Raw genomic sequence first — 10,685 nt, 5'->3', positions numbered from 1 at the left:
CAAGGGAATTTCATAGATGAATAGAGATTTGAACCCAGCTCTCCCTAGTCATCCAGGCTGGCATTTTGCATGATGTACTCTGCATATAAATAAATAAGCAGGGTGACAATATACATCCTTGTCGTACTCCTTTTCCTATGCTAAACCAATCAGTTGTTCCATATCCGGTTCTAACTGCCGCTTCTTGACCCTTATACAGGTTTCTCAGGAGACATGTGAGGTGGTCTGGTACTCCCATCTCTTTAAGGACTTGTCATAGTTTGTTGTGATCCACACAATCAAAGGCTTTAGTGTAGTCAAATGAAGCAGAAGTAGATGTTTTTCTGGTACTCCCTTGCTTTCTCCATAATACAGCGAATGTTGGCAATTTGATCTCTAGTTCCTCTACCTCTTTGAAACCCAGCTTGCACTTCTGGCTGTTCTCTATCCATGTACTGCTGAAGCCTAGCTTGTAGGATCTTGAGCATTACCTTGTTGGGGAAAAAATCAACAACCTCAGATATGCAGACAATACCACTCTAATGGCAGAAAGTAAAGAGTACCTAAAGAGCCTCGTGTTGAGGGTGAAAGAGGAGAGTGCAAAAGTTGGCTTGAAACTCAAAATAAAATTTAAAAAAACTAAGATCATGGCATCCAACCGCATCACTCCTTGGCAAATAGAAGGGGAAGTTATGGAAGCAGTGACAGAATTCATGTTCCTGGGATCCAAGATCACTGAAGATGGTGACTGCAGCCATGAAATTAAAAGACGCCTGCTCCTTGGGAGGAAAGCTATGGCAAGCCTAGACAGGATAATAAAAAGTAGAGACATCACCCTGCCAACAAAAGTCCGTATAGTCAAAGCAATGGTATTCCCAGTAGTAATGTATGGCTGCAAGATTTGGACCATGAAGAAGGCCGAGCGCTGAAGAATAGATGCTTTTGAATTATGGTGCTGGAGAAGACTCTTGACAATCCCTTGGACTGCAAGGAGATCAAATCAGTCAATCCTAAAGGTAATCAACCCTGACTGTTCCCTGGAAGGAACTGAAGCTGAAGCTCAAATACTTTGGCCACCAAATGAGAAGGGAGCAGTCACTGGAGAAGACCCTGATGCTGGGAAAGATTGAAGGTAAAAGAAGAAGGGGACGGCAAAGGATGAGATGGTTAGACAGTGTCATCGATGCAACGAACATGAAATTAAGCAAACTCCAGAGGACGACGGAAGACAGGAGGGCCTGGTGTGATATAGTCCATGGGGTCGTGAAGAGTTGTGTGACTAAACAACAACAAACTCCCTAGTTAGAATTACACTAACCAACCCCTATACCACAGTGGACCTCTACTCAGATTGGCTGTTGCTCTGCCCTCTGTTTCAGGTCCTTGAAATGCACTTTGGCAGGGTTTCTTCTACCTGAAGCGTATTTTAATGGCATAAGCAATTGTCAGGAGGAGTTGACAATGAGTCTTTCTTCTCCTGTCTGTACAAATGGATTGTTCAGCTTTCCTGTGGCAAATGTGAGATTGGAGTTGACCAGTCTGCTGACTACACTACTACGAAAAGAACAACAGATTCTGGAGAGCATCGCTATTTTCTTGTACCAACAACAACATCCGATTTCATCTTTACAGTTTACTTTTTTATCATTTGCAAGACAAAAAAAAAAGTATGCGGCTGGTGAATGGGAATAGGAAAGCAATAACGTCCACCTGCTTGGACTGACCTCTGATTCAGGAATCTGTGCCGACAATAGGACTGCAGTCAGCTTCATAGGGACAGGCTTTGCTATTGCCTTACAAAAGGAGCATTTATGAAAAGCAGTGTGAGCAATTTTGATAATGCTGCCTGCATTCATACTTCTAGACAGAGTAATAATCAAGTTTTATTTGTGAAGTGTATTGCAGAGAGTGCAAATGGAACACTCCACTGAACGCATGTGAACTGTAAATAGAGCACGGAATCACTTTTGTACAGTAATCCTTTTTTTAAAAAAAAGGTCTTCCCCCCCCCCCCCAAAAAAAAGCACAGTACAATTTGTAACCAGACTAGACGTTAAGAAGGAATAGTACCTGGGTAAAAAGCCAACTGGAACGTTCATTTTTGGTCAATCAATGAAATATTCATGCATGCTGTCACCAATGCAGAGAAGGCTGGCTATACTGCAGTTCCACTAAAATCAATGGGACCCATTGATAGTGACTGACTTTGAATCAAAAAGTAGGAAGGGGCCATATAGGTGATCCGATCCACCCCCCTGCCCAGTGCAGGATCAGTCTAAAGTGTTTGTCCAGCCGCTGCTTAAAGACTGCCAGTGAGGGGGAGCTCACCACCTTCCTAGGTAGCTGATTCCACTGTTGCACAACTCTTCCTGTAAAAAAAGTTTTTCCTAATATCCAGCTGGTACCTTCCTGCCCTTAATTTAAACCCATTATTGTGAGTCCTATCCTCTGCTGCCAACAGGAACAGCTCCCTGTGCTCTTGTAAGTGGCACATTTTCAAATACTTAAAGAGAGCAATCATGTCCCCCCTCAACCTCCTCTTCTCCAGACTGAACATTCCCAAGTTCCTCAGCCTTTCCTCACAGGGCTTGGTCTCCAGGCCCCTGATCATCTTCATCGCTGTCTTGTGTACTCGCTCCATTCTGTCCACATCCTTTTTGAAGTGAGACCTCCAGAGCTGCACGCAATACTCCAAGTGCAGCCTGACCAGTGTGGTGTACAGTGGGACTACAACACTTTGCAGTTTGGATGTCATACCTCTCTTGATTCTCCCCAAGACTGCATTAAGCCTTTTTTGCTGCTGCATCACACTGACTGCCCATATTTAGCTTACAGTGCACCCATACCCCAAGGTCTTGTTTACACACACTGCTATGCAGAAGTGTATCCCTTATCCACCATTAATGCTCCTCATTTTTGTTACCCAGATATAGAATTCTGCACTTATCTCATCTATTTCAGTGGGACCTGAGGATAACTTTTGCAGGAGTAACCCTTATGGCTGCTGAGCCTTAAAGCATTCCGTTGCCAGCATGGGATGGTAATAAAAGTGATGCTGCATCCCACACAACAAATTGTATGGGCTAAAAATGATTACGAGGTAGAATCATAGAGTTGGAATAGGTCTTATAGAGGCCATCTGGTCCAACCCCCTAGTCAGTGCAGGTCATCCAAACTGTAATATTCCTGACAGATGACTGCTCAGCCTCTGCTTCAAAACCTCTAGTGAGGGATAGCTCTTTCCCCTCCCCAAGATAGTTAGTTCCATTGCTGAACTGTTCTTTCCAATAGGCAGGATTTCTTTACTTCTTGGATTTTTCTGCAGACACAGGAAGTCTACTGACTATGTTGGAAAAGCTGTTGGGGGAGAGTGAGCTTCCTGTTAGTGGAAATGAGTATCCGCACAAGGCGCCCTCTGTTGGAATTAGTATATAGATATTCACTGGGTGCGGGGAGCACACTGTCTGCAGGAGGTGTATCTGGAGGACTGCTTAAATCAGAGGAAAACCACCACAGCATCCACCATTCGGGAAAGGGATTTCTGGGGCACTAATGCTGAGCAACCTACCTCACAGGGTGTCTGTTGTGGGGAGGGGAAGGGAAAGGAGTTTGCAAGCCGCTCTGAGACACCTTTGGGTAGTGAAGGGCGGGGTATAAATCCAATCTCTTCTCTTCTTCTTCTTAATTACCAGAAGTCTACACCTCAGTTGATCCAAACCATCAGTGATTGCTGTCTGCTCTGAAGCTGAGCAGCAAAAGAACTTATTAAGTCCTCCTCCGGAGTATCATTAAAAGGAGAGCTGTCTATGTTGTTTTCAGCATTGGTCTCCAAGCAAACAGGAGGGACATCCCGACCAATTAGGCCACGGTGTAAAATGCTAGCTGGTCCTCCCTTCAGGTGCTTATTTTCAGCTGCAGGACTTGAAGAGACATGGAGGTTTCCGGTTAAAAATAGGAGATTGTCCTGTGTCCATAAAAACCCATGTTGGGAAAATTCCCTTTGAATTTAGAAAGTCTTTTGATTGGATTAATAATGAGGGGACAGCTGGGCAGTCAAATGTTAATAATACTCTACAAGCCTGGCAAGAGCAATTCAGGAGCTCAACTGATTTCAACTTACAAGATGTAATTCTGTTGCCAACGTTCTCAAGTGCTGCCCAGCATGGAATTTAGTATTCAAAAAAGGAATCCATTAAATTGGTGGATGTTCAGACAAACTTCATGAGGCTGGAAGGCTAAATGTGAGCAGCCTCTCCCACAATCAGGCAGGGAAGAGCTGAAATGGCTCCCACGATCTTTCAGCACTTCCTCCTGAAGGGTCTGGCCAGCCATTGTCCACTCAGCCCTCCTAGATTTTAAATGGCAATCTGTCACGGCAGGACCAGGGGGCGTGACACAAGCAAGCAAAAGTCCAGGAACAGTCCGAGGTCAAGCCGGGCAAATCAGGTAGCAAGGTTCAAGCAGGTTTAAATCACAGTCCAAAAGCAGGGTCAGACATACCAAAGTTTCAAGTCCATAAATCACAACAATACCAGAGGAGTCAGAGATGAACGCAGGGTCAACAAAGCCAAAGGTCAAAAGCCGAGGATCAAGCCGAGAAGAATTCCACAAGGTCTGGAGCAGAGATGCAAGGATTCAGGTCCTGAACAAACGACGTTTGCCAGCACAAATGACTGCTGGCAACAGACTTGCATATATACAGTGCTAGCTAATCAACTCATTAGCTAGCCAGGAGTGAGGACAGGATCCTGTCAGTAATCAGGGCTAAGAGATCTTCTGGCACGCATGCGTGCATTCTGCCTTTGCTCTCTCAGCTGTTGTCTTCTTACATTCCTGAGCCTGGTTACAGGTGGAGGCGAGTCTGATGATGAATTACTGGGCTGCAGCAGAGACTGATCCCTTGCAGGTGTTCCCTGGGAGGCTCTATCCTCCTCACCACTTAGATAGCTTTCAGCTACAGGATCCAGTCTTTGCCTTTCTGCTGCAGTACTGTCCTCAGGAGCCTGTTCAGGGTCCTCAGGAGCCTGTTCAGGGGCATCAGCAAAGGCAGGCATGACATCAGCAGGGGCAGGCATGACAGCGTTGGATTCGACTGGCTTTCGAGCAAGGGAACCTTTACCTTTACTTTACTATGTGGATTAGAGAGTCGATCTTTGAGAGCACAAGCTGTAGCTGTTCAAAAATACTCTCCACTATTTTAGCAGTTCAGAAGGAAAGATCTCTTCGCATGTTATCAACAAATGCAGCATTTTCTGCCTCTTCCTGTAATAAGGGGGCTGTCTCTCCACATCAATCTACAAGCAGAGTATCGCTCTGGGAGACCTCAGAGATGATTGGTAAAAATGCAAAATGGTTTGAGGTGAAAACATTATACAAAGGGGAGTTAGCAGGAGCAAAGAAATCTTCAATCTTACTTGGCTTAAGAGCAGGAAGGGAAATTAAATCACCTGGCCCACAAAGGTGCTTTCGATCCCCCATCACTTCACACACTAAGTTTCTAATAGAAATACCCCTCCTGAAACCAAACAGATGCAACTCTGTTAATGAAGAAAGAGTGCAAACAGCTTACTCAAAAGTCCAGACATGAGGATTGTTTGAGATTCTGTCATTACTCTGATGAAGCCTTTGGCCTTATAATCCGTGACTAACACTTAAAGGTAAAGGTAAAGGTTCCCTTGCTCGAAAGCCAGTCGAATCCGACTCTAGGGTTGCGGTGCTCATCTCCGTTTCAAAGCACTGTCCAAAGACGTTTCCGTGGTCATGTGGCCGGCATGACTAAACACCAAGGCGCACGGAACGCTGTTACCTTCCCACCAAAGTGGTACCTATTTATCTACTTGCAACTTCTTGCTTTCGAACTGCTAGGTTGGCAGGAGCTGGAACTAGAGATGGGAGCTCACTCCATCATCCGGCACCCGGGTCTTGAACTGCTGAACTACTGACCTTCCACAGCCTGCAGTTCAGCGTCTTAACCACTTGAGCCACCGCAGCTCCGACTAACACTTAGTAATCACTAAGTAATTAGGACCAAAGAGTAAGTCCAAAGAGAAAACTCAAGTTGGCAAAGCACCAGGTAAGCAGCAGAAAATAAATTTGTAAGAACGGGCTGGATGCGGCTGGATATAGATCGCAACAAGGCCGAACTCCTTTGTAGTTGTTTTCAGATGGCCTTGCCAGAGCACTTGCCAGAATTTCCAAAGCTACTAACCTGCAAATCCCACACAGTCGGCTTCTTAGAACAGCTAAGACAAGATAAAACAGGCAGTCCTCAGTTACTTAAACAAGAATATTTATCCACGGTATCTCCAAGATATCTCCACAGCATAATTAGCAGTATTGTAGCAGTGTTGTAAGATGGAGTTTGGTGAATAAGCATCCATCATCATCCGTCATCTTTCACCAATTGAGGGAAGTAAGCAGATCACATGACCTGCCCAGCTCCCTAGGCCCTGAAAGCAACCAGGGTCTCCTAATGTTGTCCTCTCAATCAGCCCTCCTCCTGAGCCCTGGTGACTGAGGTTTCAGCATCCAAAACCACAGAGGCAGGTGCTTTCAGAATAGACTGGAACTAGGATCACTGGTAAAGAAAAGCAAGCAGAATTTATGCAAATAGGACTGGTGGGTTCCTCTGTGGGTCTAGGTCCCCTTCAAGAATATTTCAGGACTCTTCCGTACTGCTCAGTTCTCATTTTGTTTATGTATGCACTGAGCTTCTCTTCCCCTTTTTCTCCCTCATCTGTTTTGTGAATCTCATTGATCTCAAACATTTTAATACTATCTTCTAGTTTTCTGCCACGGAGAACCTGAAGTTTATTCTGACAGCCATTTTAAGAGCTACAGTGGCCAGGAACATTTAACGTTCGTTGCTTGCAATGTCTACTCAGTGTATTCATCCCATAATTCGCTAGTTATCAGGAGATGTATAAATAATCAGTCATTTCAATAGCTAATCAAGCATGATAATCAACCATGAGACAAGTGTGCTCTCTGAAAAAGTTTGTTTAGTGAACTAGATTCTTTGGCTACAAAATCAAGTGCATTTTCCCCAGCATTCTTTATATTATGTTTTCATATTATGCCATCGATTAAAATGCCAATCATATTTGCCACAGTATATAGTGTGTCCTTGAAGCCTCAGGGAAGGTGCACGCATGTCTAGCTTTGCTTTATGTCCCTTTGATAAAAGAACTGTGTGGAATGAAATATGTGTAAGGCGTCACAGTGAGATGTCAAATTGTATTGAAATAATGAGTTAGCACCAAATGCTAATTAAATATTGATGAAAGTCATACTTTCAATTATGTTCATTATGGCCTGATGTTTTATGTAGACATTAAGGCTTGGAGTAGGAGCACCTATTGTGACTGGTTGTGTTGTGTAAAAATTCAAGAGATTTGTCCCCTGGGACACAGCTAGGGCTGAGCCAAAAGAAAGGAAGGGTTTGGGGGGGGGTTGACAAAAATTTTCAACAGTGGTAAAAAACACTCTTTTCCTCCCCCATGTCACCACAGGAATACGATAGTCTTTCAGAGAATGCGGTGAAAGGCATAAGCTCATTCATGAAGGCTCTACCCAATGAATCTCCAGTTGGCTACATAGCATGGTGATGTCATCACACAATGGGATCCCTAGTTGGCTTGGCTGCTGGGGGGGGGGTTGACAAAAATTTTCAACAGGGGTAAAAAACACTCTTTTCCTCCCCCATGTCACCACAGGAATACGATAGTCTTTCAGAGAATGCGGTGAAAGGCATAAGCTCCTTCATGAAGGCTCTACCCAATGAATCTCCAGTTGGCTACATAGCATGGTGATGTCATCACACAATGGGATCCCTAGTTGGCTTGGCTGCTATTCCTAGGAAGAAAAGCCAGATTTGAAAGTTACCAACAAGCAACATAATTAGGGAGGGAGGGAAATAGATGGGGTTGTGCAATTTCTTTTCTCAGTGTTTTTCGGTTCAGGTCTATTAGACCTAAAAAAACCCCCTGGGATTCCCGAAAAAAACCGGATCCCAATACCAGTGATGTATTCGGACTGGGAATGTTTCAGAAATCCTAGAGGGGGAGGGGGGTTTCCAATAGACCCAAACTGAAAAACACTGAGAAAAAAAGCAGCAGCAAAGCCACAAAAACAGCTGAGAGGTGGCTCAGCTGGGGCTCTTTTGGGTGGTCCCTTGAAACCAGACTGCCCCAAACAGCTCACAAAGGAGCCAATCCTGCAAGGAGAACTCTCCCTGTAGGCTCTGCTGGACCACCTGGTTTAAACCAGACTGCCCAACAGAGCCTGCCAAGCAGCTGATCCTGCAGCAAGAGTTCTCCCAGCAGGCTCTGCTGGGGCTTTGCCGGCGACCCTGTTTTAAACCAGACTGTCAAACACAGCCCGCCAAGGAGCCGATCCTGTGGACAGAATTCTCCCCACAGGCTGGGCTGGGGCTCTGCTGGGCAGTCTGGTTTAAACTGGACTGCCCAGTACAGCCTGCAGATCCTGCAGGGAGAACTCTCCCCACAGGCTCTGCTGGAGCTCTCTTCAGCAGTTCAGTCAAACAGGCCAAAAGAGCCACAGCTGAGCTGGTGGGGAAAGTGCCCCCTCCGTTGTTTAAAGGGACTGCAGAAGAAAATCCAAAAACAGCTGGGTGATGGGTGCAATCTGCTGCAGCTCCTCGGCTGTTGTTCAGGTTTGCCGGTAATTCTTGAATATATGGATTTTTTCAGGGATTTTTTTTTTCCAGTTCTCCCATTTGGGATGCTGAAATATACCCCCAAAATACTAAGGTGTTTCTTGGGTATATTTTTGGTTTGGGTAGACCTAAATGTACAACCCTAGGAATGGATATTTACAGTAGTTACATGTTTCTGTGTTCTTTTATTGTTTATACTGTTATTTTTTAAAAAACAACAACCACCAGAAAAAGGGTTTGTGTGTGTTTGTTTTTAAAGTTACCAAAGCAGCAGCAGATAAACAGTAGCCACAAACAAGGCAAAGAAGGTTCTGGGGGTGGAAAAAAAAATGATGTTCCTCCCAAAAGTGCTATGGGTGCCTTGACCTTGATAGCCCAGGAAAGCCCAATCTCATTAGATTTCAGAAGCTAAGCAGGGCCGACCCTGGCAAGTACTTGGAAGGGAGATCTCCAAGGAATACCATAACTCGGGGGTGCCACCTCTCTGAAAATGCCCAAGCCCCAGTAGGGGTCACCAGAAGTTGCCATGACTTCCAGGCTTGCAAGCTCTCTCTCTCTCTCTCTCTCTCTCTCTCTCTCTCTCTCTCACACACACACACACACACACACACACACACACACTATGGAAAAGAAAAGAAAGTGCTACGGGCAAACATTGACTTGGGTCCAGTAGAGCCTTTCCATGAGTGGAAGAAATTCTGTCCATCGAGTGTGATTTCCTTGCCTCCCCTCTCCTGCTTATGGAAGCAGCCCAAAATGCCCCCCCATTCTGTTCCTAGAAGCAGCATGGAGGGGCATTTTGGGTTGCAGTGGGAGTGCAGAGGTGAGAAAGTCATGGTCTGTGGGCAGAAATATTCTGCTGGATCTATGTGCAGCCCTGATGGAACTCTCTTATTATACACAGATGGGAAAACTTGAACTCTAGTAAAAGCTTCTTCCCCCCCCTTTTCCTTTATAGGGGGACTGAATGCATGCCCCTTCGTTTGAATCAACTGCCTTTTCTCTTTAGTGAACAATTCCTGTTAATTCCCTAATAGGCACTTGCATATATACATCCCTGTCCAGAATATGTATGTACGTGCTCTGATACATGTACAGTTTTTTAAAAATATGCAGCCAGTCCCATTGTTCCATTGAGAATGGTATGTCTGTCTAATGCAGAGGGACAGTGTCCTCCAATGAGATAAGTATTGAAAACTCTCTTGGTAGGGGTAGCTTTTGTGCATTCAGCAGACCGCAGGAACAGGTTATGTTCTTGAAAAAAATCCTATTTCTTACTGAAGCCCTCATGGGAGGTAATTCTATTCACTGAGAAGAAGGGAAGACAATAAATTTACCATTCCAGGTAGTAAATCCAGATCTGGGATTGGTCTGGAGCTAATTGGTTCATTTTGGGCATAGCTAAGCAGCTTTGAACAAATGAGACCAATTTCCTCTAAAGCTAAATCAGTTGTTCTAATGCTTTCTGTGTCGGCTGGAATAGAAACAAAATGTTTCCAGTAAACATAAAGTCTGACATTTTAGTTTTTCAAGTGTATTTGCCAAATGCTTCCTTTATAGAACTTCTGTATGTGTAAACTCCAGGTTTTAATCTGCGTTAGTAAGAAGTGTTCATATGAAAATTTGCCTAATTTATATGGCCAAGTTATGGAACAGTTTTTTCTTGGGACACTAGGACTAAGTTTACCTTGGAGCATGAATTAAATTTGACTTTACACAATCTAAAAACTACCGCCCATGCTAGCTGATTGGGTGTTGTGCATTGTATAGTGCTTTCAATGAAAGACACAGGAAATGGATTTGAGTTTACCATATGGCTGCTGTCTGAGTAATACAAAGACACAGTCCTCTTGGACACATGGCTCTAAAGGCATGGTTCTTGGGATCCCAGTTAACTCCTCCCCCCAATGTAATCAACAACCTACAAGTTCTGCCACCTCTTTCTCTAGATACAAAATATTGCTTCATGAATTACAAGGCAGAATTAGAGTTGCCAATCACAGTTTGGGAAATTCCTGGATATTTGGGG

Source organism: Gekko japonicus, unplaced genomic scaffold (assembly GCF_001447785.1).
Source record: "Gekko japonicus isolate JY-2015 unplaced genomic scaffold, Gekko_japonicus_V1.1 scaffold1723, whole genome shotgun sequence".
NCBI classification, from domain to species: domain Eukaryota; kingdom Metazoa; phylum Chordata; class Lepidosauria; order Squamata; family Gekkonidae; genus Gekko; species Gekko japonicus.
Note: the sequence above shows the minus strand (reverse complement) of the source record.